A 15,069-nucleotide genomic window follows, 5' to 3' on the forward strand; every position below is an offset into this window, starting at 1 on the left:
TCCTCAGACCAAATATAAGTCCTTTCTGAAAAATCCAGCCTAGCAACACTGCAATTCGGGAAGGGAATACAAGAATTTGCACATTAATACCTGATGTTCCAGATTTTCTTAATACAGTATATTCAGTTCAGGGGATCATCTTATTTCACTGTTAAACAGTAGAAAGAAAAAGTTCTAATAGGAAATAGGAAAGAAAGGAGATTAGGGGATCATATTTTCTAATGCATGTTAAAATATATACTGTTAATGAGGTTTTTATATCAGCTTGGCTTAACAGAATAAGGAAATGTAGATTTAGAAGTCAGTTGCTGCTTTCTGGCAAAGAAGCTAGTATCTTGCAACAGATTTAGCAAAGCAGGGGCACTTAGATTTCTATAACACCCTACAATGTTTTACAGCACTCTCTGAGGTGTTTATATTGTCAGAATAACATCCCCAACAATATGGGGGCAATATTGTTGGGGCAATACTGACCTGGGAAGGATGGAAGGATGAGTCAACTTTAAGCTAATCAGGATGTACAGGAGGGGTGGGCTCTGGTTTTCTTCACTGCCAGTTCCTTCCTTGATACAACATGCCATGTGGGAGTACAAGCACATGTGCAATGCTAAAAACCCAGCTTCTGCGCATGCACAGAAGCAAAAGACAGCTTCTGTACCTGTGTAGAAGCAAAAAAATAGCTTCTGCTTTGCACAGAAGCAAAAAAACAGCTTCTGTGAGTTTATAAAAGCAAAAAAATAAGATGGCAGTGCTGCTACTCAGGAGAGAAAATGTACACTTCTGTCACGATGCTAACTGGTGGAGAAGGTAAGTAGAACCCACCCCTGCCCTTACAGTATCCCTGTCATAGATAGAAAGTGATGCTGCCAAACTCAAAGTAGCTGTTGTGAGAAGATTCTGTGGGTAGCTATTGAGCCCTCTTCTCTTAGAGAGATGGACTATCAGAGTATTGTTGAAATTGCTTCGCATCCTGTGTTCTGTGTTACAATCCTCTTAGAACAGCTCCTAGAATTCTTAATCTTCTCAGGATCTATTTGTTCTCTCAATAACCATTTAAACTGGGTTCACTTGAGAAACTAGGTCAAAATATGGCTAGTTTATAGCTCTGTGTGCCCACCCAGGAAACTAAGTTAATTCAATAAATGAGTTCACTTCCCATGAGCCAGTGTATTGCACCAACAAAGCTCTTAGCAAGATAGGTGCCATTAAGAAAACTGGTAGGAAAAGCAAACAGTGAAACATTGCTGATTCTCTGCTTCTTACAAGGAACATATCCATTCTACTTTCTAGTATATGTTGTTTTATAAACACATTGTAATACCATCTTTTATTCTTTTTATTTCTACAGAAGTTCAGAAGAGGAAGAGGAAGAAGAAGAGGAAGAGGAAGATTAATTATAACAATACTTGGCATATAGATATAAATTGTTACGTTATAACTGGCTGGCAATAAAAAATAATCTGTGATACCTCGTTTTCAGTTTATCTATTGGGAAGAGCTTCACTAAGAACAGCAAAACCAAAGGAGATTGATTGCCCCCCTCCCCCCACTTTCTGACAGCAGCTGCCTTAAAAGTAAGAAGAGAGATTGAAATATCTTCCTCTGGCTCCCAGAGCAGTAAAAGGAAAGAGATCAAACACCCCCCCCCCCCCCCGCAATGGTCTTAAAAGTAAAGTGAAAATATTGCTTTAAAAGATTAAATGCCTTCATGACAATGCATTGCTAAAGAAGAGAGAATTGCAACTTCCTCTGACTTGCCAGGCAGGGAACAAACACGATTTGCATTTAAAATAAAGTGAATTGCCTTCATAGGAAAAAAATGGGGAGGGGGCGTCCAGCAAATTTCCATTTAAAAGCTGGTTCCCCTGCATGACATCAGCTCCCCCCATATTTCCCATCATGTACTCTTACAGGACTCTAATGCCAGATTTGTTCGAAAATGCATGCTTGAATACCCCTTGCAAGGAGATGCTTAAAGATTTTGCTTCAGTTGGGAAGCTGGCTTGACTTCTGCTCACAAGGGAATTGTTATCTCCCAAAAAGACTTCATTTAAACAAAGAGTGGGTTGTTAACATCCCTACCGGCCATAAAACCAGACAACTGCTTTCCCTTCTCACCACTGAGAACTGAGAAGACACAAGGACAGATCTTATACAAAGAAACTAAGGATCCAGCCTAGTCTACCCATTACTTAGCATCTGGTGGAAAAAGGCTGAAAATACTAAAAATACGCCAAAACTTGAGATAGTTCCCAGCCTCCCTGTACTGGCTAATAACTGAAAATGAACCAAAAAAGCCAAAACCAAGCAAGCACCACCTGATGGTCAAAGCTGAAGTTCATTACGCCAAACCCATAACATGCTCACAGTGAAAAGCTGAATTTCACTAAATATGCCAAATCCAGAGAACCACAACAATACCTCCTAGCATTCAAAAGTGAGCTATAGCCATGTTCCCAAAGGCTTGCACTGCTCCCTAGTGTCCACCAAGTGAATTACACAACACAGCCAGAATGATGTTTTACAAATGAACATTCACATGACATTTGTGTAGCGGCAGAATTGTCTTGTAAGTATGTATTTTATTATGTACGCACAGACGAGAGGCTTTTCCTTTTGCCGCGCAAGTGGGAGACATTTTAAATTCAATAGGCTGACAGCCTTCTATAAAAAGGGCTGTCAGCCAGGAATGGAATGTTGATTTATAATGAGTTTGTATCATAAATAAACAGTGTTGTTTCCAGGCATGAAATTTTATTGGCGACTGAGCCAGTGCAGAGCATTGCTGATTGAGAGGGTGAATTAAGTGTTTTTTTCCTTTTTAAAGTCGAATTCAATCCATTTATATTTATGGAAATCATCTTAATCTCTTAACAACAACAACATTATTGGATGGGACCTTGGAGGCAGGAGACCCTACACTATTCAAACAAATGGTTATCCAACATCTTAAAAACTTCCAAAATTGGAGCATTGACAAATGACGGCAAGCCATTCCACTGATCAATTGTTCTAACTATCAGGAATTTTCTCCTTAGTTCTAAGTTGCTTTTCTCCTTGATTAGTTTCCGCCCATTGCGTCTTGTCCTACCCTCAAGTACTTTGGAAAATAGCCTGACTCCCTCTTCTTTGTGGCAACCCTTGAGATATTGGAATACAGTGGTACCTCATGATACGAACGCCCCGCCATACGAACAACCTGAGATACGAACCAAGGGTTCAGAAATATTTTGCCTCTTTTTACGAACCTTTTCCGTCTTACGAACCCGCCCCCGCTGCCGCCGCCGAGAAGCCCCGCCGCCCGGCTGTCGCTTTTTGAAACAGCCGGGGGGCTTCTCAGCGTCCTCCTGAACCCGAACGCCAAACCCGAACTTCCTGGTTCGGCGTTCGGGAGGCCGCCAAGAAGCCCCCCCGGCTGTTTTAAAAGGTGACAGCTGGGCAGTGGGGCTTCTCGGCGGCCTCCCGAACGCCGAACCCAGAGGTTCGGCAAAAGTTCAGGTTTGGGAGGCTGCTGAGAAGCCCCGCTGCCCGGCTGTCGTCTCCCCCCAGCACTTCGCCCAGGACAACAGGCAGTGCGAAGCAGCATGGGGCAAAGGGAGGCTGAAACCGCCGCCGGCTTCAGCTTCCGATTGTTCCGCGGGCGGTTTTGCCCCACGCTGCTTCGCCCCCTCCTGCCGCGCCTGGCCCGGCTCCAGCTCCAGCTCTGGCCGCTCTTCCCCCCCCCCAGCTGGCCGCCTCTCCGGGCCAAGGGAAGGCGCTCTGCACGTGCTCAGAGACCCGGCTGTCCTTGGTCCCTCCTCGCACCACATTCCTGACTTGGAGCATCTTCTCGAGCGGGACGCTCCGGTGGCTTCTCTGGGAGGCCAAGCGCCCGCCCACCCTGCCGAAACTGGGCCAGAGAGCGCGGTGGCCATGGAGCATGTTCTTTGTCGGCCCCGCCGGTCCCCGTGTGGGTGCGCCGGCCTTCGGGGATGAAGGGGCAGGACTTCCCAGGCAGAAGGCGTGCCCGGTTCTGCAGCTCCAGCCCTGGCTCCTTTTGGCCGAGCCTCCCCAGCCAGGCGGCCGCTTTCCGCCACTGAGCCTCGCCGGCCCGGAAGATCATGGCGCGCGGTGCCTGCGGCGTCCAGGGAAGCCGAGCCGGGCGTGGCGGCGAAAGCGGCAGCGCTGCTGCTCTGGCCGGCCGGTCATGTCCTGCCTCCCGCGCCGGAGCCACTAAGATGCTCCCCGCTGCGTCAGGCGCCACCAGCCCCGAGTCGGACGCACCCTCGCCGCCACTGCGCCCAGCCGCCGCCCATCCCGTCCTCACCGGAGGTCTAGCCGGAGCCTGAGCCGGGCCCGCTCGGCCGCGCCTCCTCGCCCGCCGCCCGCCCGCCCAGGATGCTGACCTGCTGCCTCGCCCCGCGCCCGCCGCCGGCCCGATCCTGCACCTCCTGCTTCCCCCCCAGCCAAAAATACAAAGGCGGTCTGCCACCGCCCACGGAGCAATGGGAAGCTGAAGCCGCTGGCAGTTTCAACCTCCCTTTGCTCCACGCTGGTTCGCCCTGCCTGTCATCCTGGCTCAAGCGGGTGGTGGCAGACCGTCTTTGTGTTTTTGGCTGGGGGGGAGCAGGAAGACCTTCCTAACTCTCTCCCCCCAGCACTTCACCCAGGACAACTGGCAGGGCGAAGCAGCGTGGGGCAAAGTGAGGCTCAAACCGCCGGCGGCTTCAGCTTCCCATTGCTCCACGGGCGGTTTTGCCCCACGCTGCTTCGCCCTGCCTGTTGTCCTGGGCGAAGTGCTGAGGGGAGAGAGTTAGGAAGGTCTTCCTGCTCCCCCCCCAGCCAAAAACAGAAAGAGGGTCTGCCGCCGCCCGTGGAGCAATGGGAAGCTGAAGCTGCCAGCGGTTTCAGCCTCCCTTTGCCCCACGCTGCTTCGCCCTGCCTGTTGTCCTGGGCAAAGTGCTGTGGGGAGGGAGTCAGGAAGGTCCTCCTGCTCCCCCCCCAGCCAAAAACACAAAGATGGTCTGCCGCTGCCCGCTTGAGCCAGGATGACAGGCAGGGCGAAGCAGCATGGAGCAAAACAAAAACAAAAAAAACCTAGAATCCAATTTAGATACCTCCAAGATACTAAAAGCAGAGGAGGATTAGGACTCCCTGATTTAAAACAATATTACACTGCATCATGCCTAACATGGATAAAAGAGTGGATCAATCTCACAAATAAAAGAATACTGGTACTTGAAGGCCACGATCTACAGATGGGGTGGCACGCCTATTTATGGAGAGATGAAAAACAAAAACAAACTATCTTCAATAAACACATGATAAGAAAATCTCTCCTTAAAATCTGGTATGAGACTAAAAGAAAATTTTACAATAAAATTCCTAGATGGCTATCTACTATGGAAGCTATAGTATACCCGAATTTGATAGACTCAACCAAGACTATAAAATACAAAGATATTTTACACCCAAATGGAGAACTCAAAACTAAACAAGAATTGGAATTACAAAACTACAGGATTGACCGGTGGACATCCAGTTCTATCCCAGTCATTAGTGCTCCCAGTTCTGCTCTGCGTGTTATTACAGGGTATAGGGTATCTGTAGCTTCTTTAGATCTATCTGCCTTATTAATATTTACTTCCTCGTATTTAGGAGGTGCGCTCGCTTCTTGTCTAACGGTGTCTTTGTGGCTATCGTTTGGGATAATGAAGCCTCAGGGCCGTTAGAACAGTTTTCCACGTTAGTAAAATAGGTGGTGGCGCCCTAGGTTCTTTGTGCAAATATTCACCTATTTTTACCCACGTTTCAGTCTGTAATGTCCCCTTATAAGGATAGTTTGGACATTTCTGCCAGATGTATGACAATAATTTGGCTAGCCCCTTTTTTGTGGGGTAATGCCCTTTCTTTTTTAAACTAATTTTGTTAGCTTCAACAATCTGCCCCAATTCCCGAACATGAGCTACCTGCTCTACCGACAGTCCTGCCCCCATACTTACGTATTTGCGCTGGGTAAGCGATGGGAGGTTGAGTGCACTGAGATGCGTAATCTGAGCGTTGCTCCCTCGGTGATGCGTTTAAAGCCGATTGTCCATCACGTCGGGGTCACCACTTAACGAGACGCGATCCCCGCTAAACAAGGGTCCCGACAACCCTGTGGTGGTTCACCTTACGAAGCCCGATCCTGAGACCATTACCCGTGAGCACCAATGAGACACGGAGTCAATGGTCTGGGTAAAGTGACAAAGTTTTATTGTACAGACAAGCTTCTTTTATACCTTCTCATATGCAAAGTGAGGGGTTTACAGGTTTACAAAAGCATCATTTCATTGGCTCAATTCCATAAACACTGTCATCCTATTGGTTATATATCCTAAGTTTCTAATTGGTACTTGTTACATATCCTAAACTTCTAATTGGTTATATTCTAGCTACTTAATGTTCCAATCAGGGGCTGAGCTGCTGACCAATTATACTCCTGCCATGAGGTGTTGGGGAATTTCTATTTGTCCATAGTCTTATTGAATGCATGGCTATCTCATGAGTCATACAGGAAATGTCCTTTTCCAGTGAACTTCCACTAAGCTTGTCCAGATAAGCTTCACTTCTCATCCTAAGCTTAGCTAATTTACTGTCTCATTGTTTGTCTTGGTCTCTCAATGTTTGTCTTGGTCTTCTCAATGTTTGTCTTGGTCTCTCATTGTTTGTCTTGGCCTCTGCAATCCCTACAAAAGGGAAGCTGAAACTGCCGTCGGCTTCAGCTTCCCATTGCTCTGCGGGCGGCGGCAGACAATGTTTGTATTTTTTGCTGTGGGGGAGCAGGAAGACCTTCCTAACTCTCTCCCCCCAGCACATTTTCCCCAGGACAACAGGCAGGGCAAAGCAGCATGGGGCAAAGGGAGGCTCAAACCGCCGGCGGCTTCAGCTTCCCATTGCTCCATGCCAGTTCCCCTGCCTGTCAGCCTGGCTCAAGCAGGCGGCGGCAGACCACCTTTGTGTTTTTGGCTGGGGGGGGAGCAGGAGGACCTTCCTGACTCCCTCCCCCCAATGCTTCGCCCAGGATGACAGGCAGGGCGAAGTGGCGTAGAGGAAAGGGCGGCTCAAGCCACTGGCAGCCGCAGACCTCCGTTGTGCTTTCAGCTGGGCGGGTGGAGCAGGAGGACCTTCCTGACTCCCTCCCCCCAGCGCTTCACCCAGGATTGGTGCCGGGAGGATCAAGCCTCCTTCGGTGGTGGCGGCCGGCTTCCGGGCTTCTGAGTTTTGGGCTTGCACGCATTAATCGCTTTTCCATTGATTCCTATGGGAAATAATGTTTCGTCTTACGAACTTTTCACCTTACGAACCTCCTCCCGGCACCAATTAAGTTCGTAAGATGAGGTATTACTGTACTGCTATAATATCTCCCCTAGTCCTTCTTTTCATTAAACTAGACATACCCAATTCATGCAACTGTTTTTCATATGTTTTAGCCTCCATTACCCTAATCATCTTTATTGCTCTTCTTTGCAGTCTTTCTAGAGTCTCAACATCCATTTTACATTGTGGTGACCAAACTGAATGCAGTATTCCAAGTGTGGCTTTACCAACGCTTTATAAAGTGGTATTAATATTTCACATGATCTTGATTCTATCCCTCTGCTAATGCAGCCTAGAACTGTGTTGGCTTTTTTGGCAGCTGATGCACACTGCTGGATCATATTTTGGCAATTCAAGACACTGAGAAGGGCAGATGCCTAGCCACATCGCAAGTGTCAATGGCAACAAAAAAAGCTTCTTCCAGCACATAAACAACAAGAAGAAAATCAAGGAAACAGTTGCTATAGTAAAAAATAAAGACGGTAAAGAAATCATGGATAACAGAGATAAAGCACAGCTGCTCAACACTTATTTTGCATGAGTTTTCACACAAAAAGAAACCACCAACCAACTAACCTGCAACACGGCTGCAAAAAGCAACCCGAAACTGAACTCAACATAAATAAAATCACAATAAGGGACCACATGTGGGAGCTCAATGAGTACAAATCACCAGGATCAGATGGACTATACCCCAGAGTCCTAAAAGAACTGGCAGATACCATCACAGAACCACTACTCCTTATCTACCAAAGATCCTGGAGCACAGCAGAGCTACCGGAAGATTGGAAACATGGCGATGTAATCCCCATCCACAAAAAAAGGGGGGGAAACAGATCCATGCAACTAGAGACCAATCAGTCTGACTTCTATACCTGGAAAAAATAATCAAAAAAACAGCTTTGCCACTACTTAGAAACAAGCAAGATAATAACCAAAAGCCAACATGGGTTTGTCAGAAACAAATCATGCCAAACCAATCTCAAAACTATCATTTTTCAACACCATTACCAAATCAGTAGACCAATACAACACAATAGATCTAATGTACTTGGACTTCAGTAAAGCTTTTGATAAAGAAGATCACAATCTCCTAAACCACAATTAGAAAAAAACTGGAAAGATTATAACAAACATAGATATATAAACAGCTGGCTGGCCAACCACAACCTACAAGTTGTCCTCAGTGGCTCCAAATCCACATGGAAGGAGGTAGGCAATGGCATACTACAGGGTTCAGTTCTGGGTCCTGTGCTCTTCAACATTTTCATTAATGACCTAGATGAGGGAATAGAGGGGGGACTAATCAAATTTGCAGATCACACCAAGATGGTGGGGGTAGCCAACAACCCTAGAGAATAGGCTCGAAATACAGAAAGACCTAGATAATTTAATACTGTGGGTCCAAACTAACAAAATGATGTTCAACTTTGAGAAAAGTAAAGTCCTTCACCTAGGTTAAAAAGAAAAACCCTAGACACGCATACAGATTGCGAGGAACCTCACTTAGCAGTAGTGACTGTGAAAGAGATCTTGGAGTCTTGGTGGATAACCAACTAAATATGAGCCAGCAATGTGCAGCAGTGGCTAAAAAAGCCAACACAATCTTAAAATGGAGCAACAAGGAGATACAGTCCAAGACTAGGAAGGCATTACAGTGATCCCTCGATTTTCGCGATCTCGATCTTCGCGAAACGCTATATCGCGATTTTTCAAAAAATATTAATTAAAAATATTTTCCCACCCGATGACGTCACTCTCTTCCTTTCTCATCTTTCTTTCTCTCTCTCTTTCTCTATCGTGCTTCTTCCTCTCTCACACTCTCTTCCTCCCTCTCTCATCTCTTTCTTTCCTTCTCTCTCTTTCTCTATCTCTCCCCCTCTTGCTCTCGAGCGGCGGGCAGCGGGCGAGCGGCGGGCGGGCAGCAGCGAGGAGCCGAAGATCGGGGTTTCCCCTTTGCGTGGGCGGCGGGGAAGACCCAGGGAAGGTTTCTTCGGCCGCCCAGCAGCTCATCTGCTCGGCAGCGCCGCAGCAGCGAGGAGCCGAAGATCGGGGTTTCCCCTTTGCATGGGTGGCGGGGAAACCCCGATCTTCGGCTCCTCGCTGCTGCGGCGCTGCCGAGCAGATCAGCTGCTGGGCGGCCGAAGGAACCTTCCCTGGGTCTTCCCAGGTGCGGAAGTAATAACACCATCTGCGCATGCGCGGCCATGGAAAAAAGGGCGCGCATGCGCAGATGGTGTTTTTACTTCCGCACCACTATATCGCGAAAAATCGATTATCGCGAGGGGTCTTGGAACGGAACCATAGAAACATAGAAACATAGAAGTCTGACGTCTGAAAAAGACCCCATGGTCCATCTAGTCTGCCCTTATACTATTTTCTGTATTTTATCTTAGGATGGATATATGTTTATCCCAGGCATGTTTAAATTCAGTTACTGTGGATTTATCTACCACGTCTGCTGGAAGTTTGTTCCAAGGATCTACTACTCTTTCAGTAAAATAATATTTTCTCATGTTGCTTTTGATCTTTCCCCCAACTAACCTGAGATTGTGTGCCCTTGTTCTTGTGTTCACTTTCCTATTAAAAACACTTCCCTCCTGGACCTTATTTAACCCTTTAATATATTTAAATGTTTCGATCATGTCCCCCCTTTTCCTTCTGTCCTCCAGACTATACAGATTGAGTTCATTAAGTCTTTCCTGATACGTTTTATACTTAAGACCTTCCACCATTCTTGTAGCCCGTCTTTGGACCCGTTCAATTTTGTCAATATCTTTTTGTAGGTGAGGTCTCCAGAACTGAACACAGTATTCCAAATGTGGTCTCACCAGCATTCTATATAGCGGGATCATAATCTCCCTCTTCCTGCTTGTTATACCTCTAGCTATGCAGCCAAGCATCCTACTTGCTTTCCCTACTGCCTGACTGCACTGTTCACCCATTTTGAGACTGTCAGAAATCACTACGCCTAAATCCTTTTCTTTTGAAGTATTTGCTAACACAGAACTGCCAATACAATAGTCAGATTGAGGATTCCTTTTCCCCAAGTGCATTCTATACCATTCTATAATACCACACCTGGAGTATTGCATTCAGTTCTGGTCACCACAGTTCAAAAGAGACATAGAAAGACATAGAAACTCTAGAAAAAATCAACCAAAATTATAAGGAGCCTAGAAACTAAGACATGCAGAACCATATTTTTTTCACCATTGAATTTCATTTTGTTTGATAGCACCCAATGTTCAAGTCTGTCAAGATCCTTCTGTATCTTGAGCCTATCTTCTGGAAAGTTGGCTATTCCTGCCAACTTGGTGTCATCTGCAAATTTGAAGAGTTCCCCATCTATCCCTGTCATTGATGAAGATATTGAAGAGTACTGGATCTAAAACAGAGCCTTGGGGTACTCCACTGCATACTTTACTCTAATCCACATTTTTCAATTTTATCTAGTAGTAGATTATGGTCTACTTTATCAAATGCCTTACTGAAGTCCAAGTAAATTAAATTGAGAACATTCCTCTGGTCCACTAATTTTGTCACTTGGTCAAAGAATGCTATAAGATTAGTCTGGAATGATCTGTTTTTGACAAATCCAGGTGGGCTTTTGGTCATTAATTTGTTTGCTTCTAGGTGTTTGTTGATTCGTTGCCTGATTATTTTTTCCAGAATCTTCTCTTCAGGCTGATAGGTCTGTAGTTTCCTGGATCTATTTTTCCCCCTTTTTTGAAGATGAGAACTACATCAGCTCTTTTTCAGTCCACTTGCAGTTCCTGGTCTTCTAGGATCTTTGAAAGATATAGTTCAATGTTTCTGATATCTCATCTGCCAGTTTCTTCAGAACTCTGTGGTATAATTCATTGGTCCTGATGATTTGAACTCATCTAGAATACACAGGTGTTCACTTACCATTTTCTTCCCTATTTTAATTTGTGTTCCCGATATTTTTTTTGTGATATTGTTTTTGATAAGTTGGACTGGTTTTTTCCCTTTGTATAAAGACAGATGCAAAAAACATGTTAAGTACCTCTGCTTTCTCCTTGTTGCTTGATACCTTCTTGCCACTTTCTCACTGCAACAGATTAATTGTTTTCTTGGTCTTTTTCTTGTTTTTAATATGTTGGAAGAAGCTTTTTTTGTTACTTTTTATTTTTGTCACAAGCCTTTGTTCATTGTAAGCCTTAGCTTTCCTCAATTCATCTTTACAGGCTTGGACTATTTGATGGTATTCTGCCTAGTTATTTCCCCTTCTTTTTACTTTTCATACTTGTTCTTTTTGTCTTTCAATTTGTCAGAGAGTTCTTTATGCAGCCATGCTGGTTTCTTTTGTGACCAATATTTTTCTTCTTCATTGGTATTGTGCTAGACTGGGCTTTTATAATCTCACTTTTCAAAGTTTCAAAGTTTACCAAGCTTCTTGAGTTGTTTTCTCCTTGAGGATTCTCATCCATGGAATCCTTCCCAAACTTTAGGTTTATTGAAATTAGCTCTCTTAAAGTCCAAGACTCTACTTTGTCAAAAATATAAAATTTGTAGAAAATGGGCATTGATTGCTTACCTGAACGGCTCTTCTCGTACGATGAGCGGGTACAGCAGTCACGTGGGTTGCTCGCTCTCCAATCCGTCAAGGACCGAGCCTAAAAAGCCTGCTGGATCCGCCCCTTCCCCAGAATTTGCGAATCCATAGACTTAGGCTCAATTGTGGTGGCTCAATAGTGTTCAACTCTCATGATAGGAAGAAAACAGGTTAAAGGAATAACCATAGTTAGAAAAGGAATACAGGGAAGGAAGTGACTGCTGTACCCGCTCATTGTACGAGAAGAGGTGTTCAGGTAAGCAATCAACACCTATTCTCCGTACTGAGAGAGCGGGTCCAGCAGTCACGTGGGACATACCCAATAGATGAGTCCCTAGGGAAGGATTAGTTCGCTATCGTGAGAGATAGATTAGATTTATTGGATTTATATGCCGCCCCTTTCCGTAGACTCGTAGATAACGGATTGGAGGACTCTTCTGCCGAAGGCAGCAACCACTGAAGCGTAAGAGTCAATTTTGTAGTGTCTTGGAGAGGCCCAATTTTGTAGTGTTTGGAGAGGCCCAAGTGGTTGCTTTGCAGACTTCTTCCAATGGAGCTTGAGTTGCCCATGCGGCAGATATGGCTGCACTTCTTGTGGAGTGTGCTGTGATACCTCTGGGTATGCTGAGGGAAACTGACTCATAAGCCTTTGAGATGGTCCCTCGGATCCAACAGCCTATTATGGTTGAGGATACCTTAGAACCCAGGGATCTGGGATAGAAGGCTACAAATAGGGCTTCTGACCTTCGGGTGGGTCTTGTCCGTTGGATATAGATTCTCAGCGCTCTGGTGAGATCTAAGGTGTGACTGCAAGTTGATGGTTCTGATTGGAACAAAAAGAAGGCAACACAATGTCCTGGGATCTGTGGAACATGGAACTGACCTTGGGTAGAAAGGTGGGGTCCAGGCGCAGGACTACTTTGTCCGTATGGAACTGGCATAGATCTTGTTGAATGGATAGGGCTGCCAATTCCAAAATGCGTCGGGCAGAAGTTATCGCCACCAGGAATGCTACCTTGTAAGATAGGTACCTGAAGGATGCTGACATTAGGAGTTTGTATGGTGCCTGAGTGAGGGAATAGAGAACCTGTGGTAGATCCCAGGAAGGGTATCTGTGAACCTTGGAAAGCCTGAGGTTCAAACTGCCTCTTAGAAATTCTTGAATTTCAGACTTCCGGCTGGAGCACGATCGCGACGGGAGTGCGGAGGCTCAGCTCTGTCTCTGCAGCCTACCTTTTCAGGATCGGAGGGCACAATTTGCGCGCTGCCGATGCTCGGAGGGGTTGGCACAGGACAGGGGGTCTCCCGGAACCCCGGGGGGGGATCACCACGGTCCCAGGGGCCAGGGAAAGCCCCACAGCTGCATCCATGAAGAGCTCCGTCCAGGCAACTGCCTGGGCACAGCCATAACGATCTCCAATAGAAGGAAGTTAAAAAATAGAAAATAGAGGTCTACGAAGTAGCAGATCAACAGAGAAAGAAGATCTGCAGCACGATGAGATAATTCTTTGGTATTCCAACGACTAAGTTTGAAAAGAGAAGAACTTAGATCGAAAGGCGAACATAAACAAAGTAAAAAACTGTAAGTGATATCCATACGCTCAGAAGAAAAACGGCCGGAACTACTTGTCTTTGTTAACATTAATAATATATTTTTCTCTTTTGAATTTTAAGATCATAGTGTGGTTTTTTCTTTTTTCTTTTTTCCCTCTCATTATTCATACTTTTACAATTATATTATTTCTTTTTAAATAGTAACAAAAAGACTGGGACACTGGATTGTTAATTAGTCAAATTGGATGAAGTAGCAATATCTAAACGAATTAAATATATGAATAAATGAATTGAATAAACTGAACTTAAATCATTTTATTTGGATGAAATTTCACTGAAATATTAACTATTTGGAATAAATTTTGGACTGTTCGTTCTATTTTTCCTTTTCTTTTCTTTTTTGGAATCTATAGGACTATTTTTTTCCAACCAGGCATCGGAGGCGTAAGGATCCTTCTTTTCTCTTTTTCCAGTATTTTTTCTTTTATATAATAAAAAGACATGGTTTTTAGTATTATTTCTGTTTTAACTTACATATCATAGAGATTACTTCGGATATTGGCTTTGGAGTTTTTCTTTTTTTTCCTGGACATTTGCATTAAAGCATAATTCATATTTGACATATTTGGACTTATTAGGTTCATTTTTGTACTTTCTTTTTTTTGGACTTTGATTTTTTTTCTTTTTTTAATTCCTTTTTTCTTTTTAAAATTTTATTATTATTATTATTATTATTATTATTATTATTTTCTCACTTTGTTACTTTTTAAAAAAAACAATATAAATAATTCTCAAACAATTCTTTTTTTAAATAATTCTTAAAAGTTTTCTTCTCTTCTTTTTACCTTCTTTCATTAGAATTATAGTCTTTCTTTCTTTTTGTTATTATTAATTAAATATGTGTTATAAGTTCTGTCTCTTTCCCTTTTCCACCTGATCCCCCGTGAGTTCTGGTTTTTAAAAGATTGAACTATTTCTTTTTCTTCTTTTCCTTTCCTCTCTTTCTCTTTAATTAATTAATTATTGCATTAATAGAATTGAATTGATATTTTTCTTCCCTTTTTTAAATATTATTTTCTATTATTAGTATTATAGATTTAAAACTTTTTTTCTTCTGTAATTGAGAATAAATAAGAGATTAGCTTAAGTAATTGCTAAACAAAGTAGAAATTTTGGAATATGAAAGGTTCTTACAGGGCACAAAGTCTGACTTTGGTGACAACAACAACAACAACTCGAAAACAAGCAACTACTGCAACTCCAACTTCAACTCCTACACCTAAAGTCTCTCCGACATCATCTCCGTTACAACAAAGGACCATAACGACAATGTTGGCCAAGGAGAAAGAAAAAGAGAAAGAAAAGTTACCTGCTGATCCAAATTTCCAGTCTATTCAGGAAGCATTAGTTGGTATTCAAGATCTTGTGCAGAAGACACAAACTCAGACACAAACTCAACTTGAGACTAACAAAGAAGAAATGAAGAAGTACTTGGAAGAGATGAGACAAGAGATGAGACAAGAGATGAAAGAGATGAAAGATGATATTAAAAAAGAACTAACAGAAGTAAAAGGAAACATGGCAGAAATGGATGGGAA

General features: G+C 44.0%; 1 long non-coding RNA gene across 4 annotated transcripts in view; it reads right to left on the minus strand.

Annotated features, from left to right (window-relative positions):
• LOC139153476 (uncharacterized) overlaps positions 1-15,069 on the minus strand; it is a 40,110-nt gene that overhangs the window by 14,148 nt on the left and 10,893 nt on the right. For all 4 annotated transcript variants that reach the window (XR_011556837.1, XR_011556838.1, XR_011556835.1 and 1 more), the window contains one exon: positions 91-174. This is a non-coding gene — a long non-coding RNA (uncharacterized lncRNA). The remainder of the gene's footprint in view (positions 1-90; positions 175-15,069) is intronic.

This window comes from Erythrolamprus reginae, chromosome Z (assembly GCF_031021105.1).
Source record: "Erythrolamprus reginae isolate rEryReg1 chromosome Z, rEryReg1.hap1, whole genome shotgun sequence".
In the NCBI taxonomy this organism is placed as follows: domain Eukaryota; kingdom Metazoa; phylum Chordata; class Lepidosauria; order Squamata; family Dipsadidae; genus Erythrolamprus; species Erythrolamprus reginae.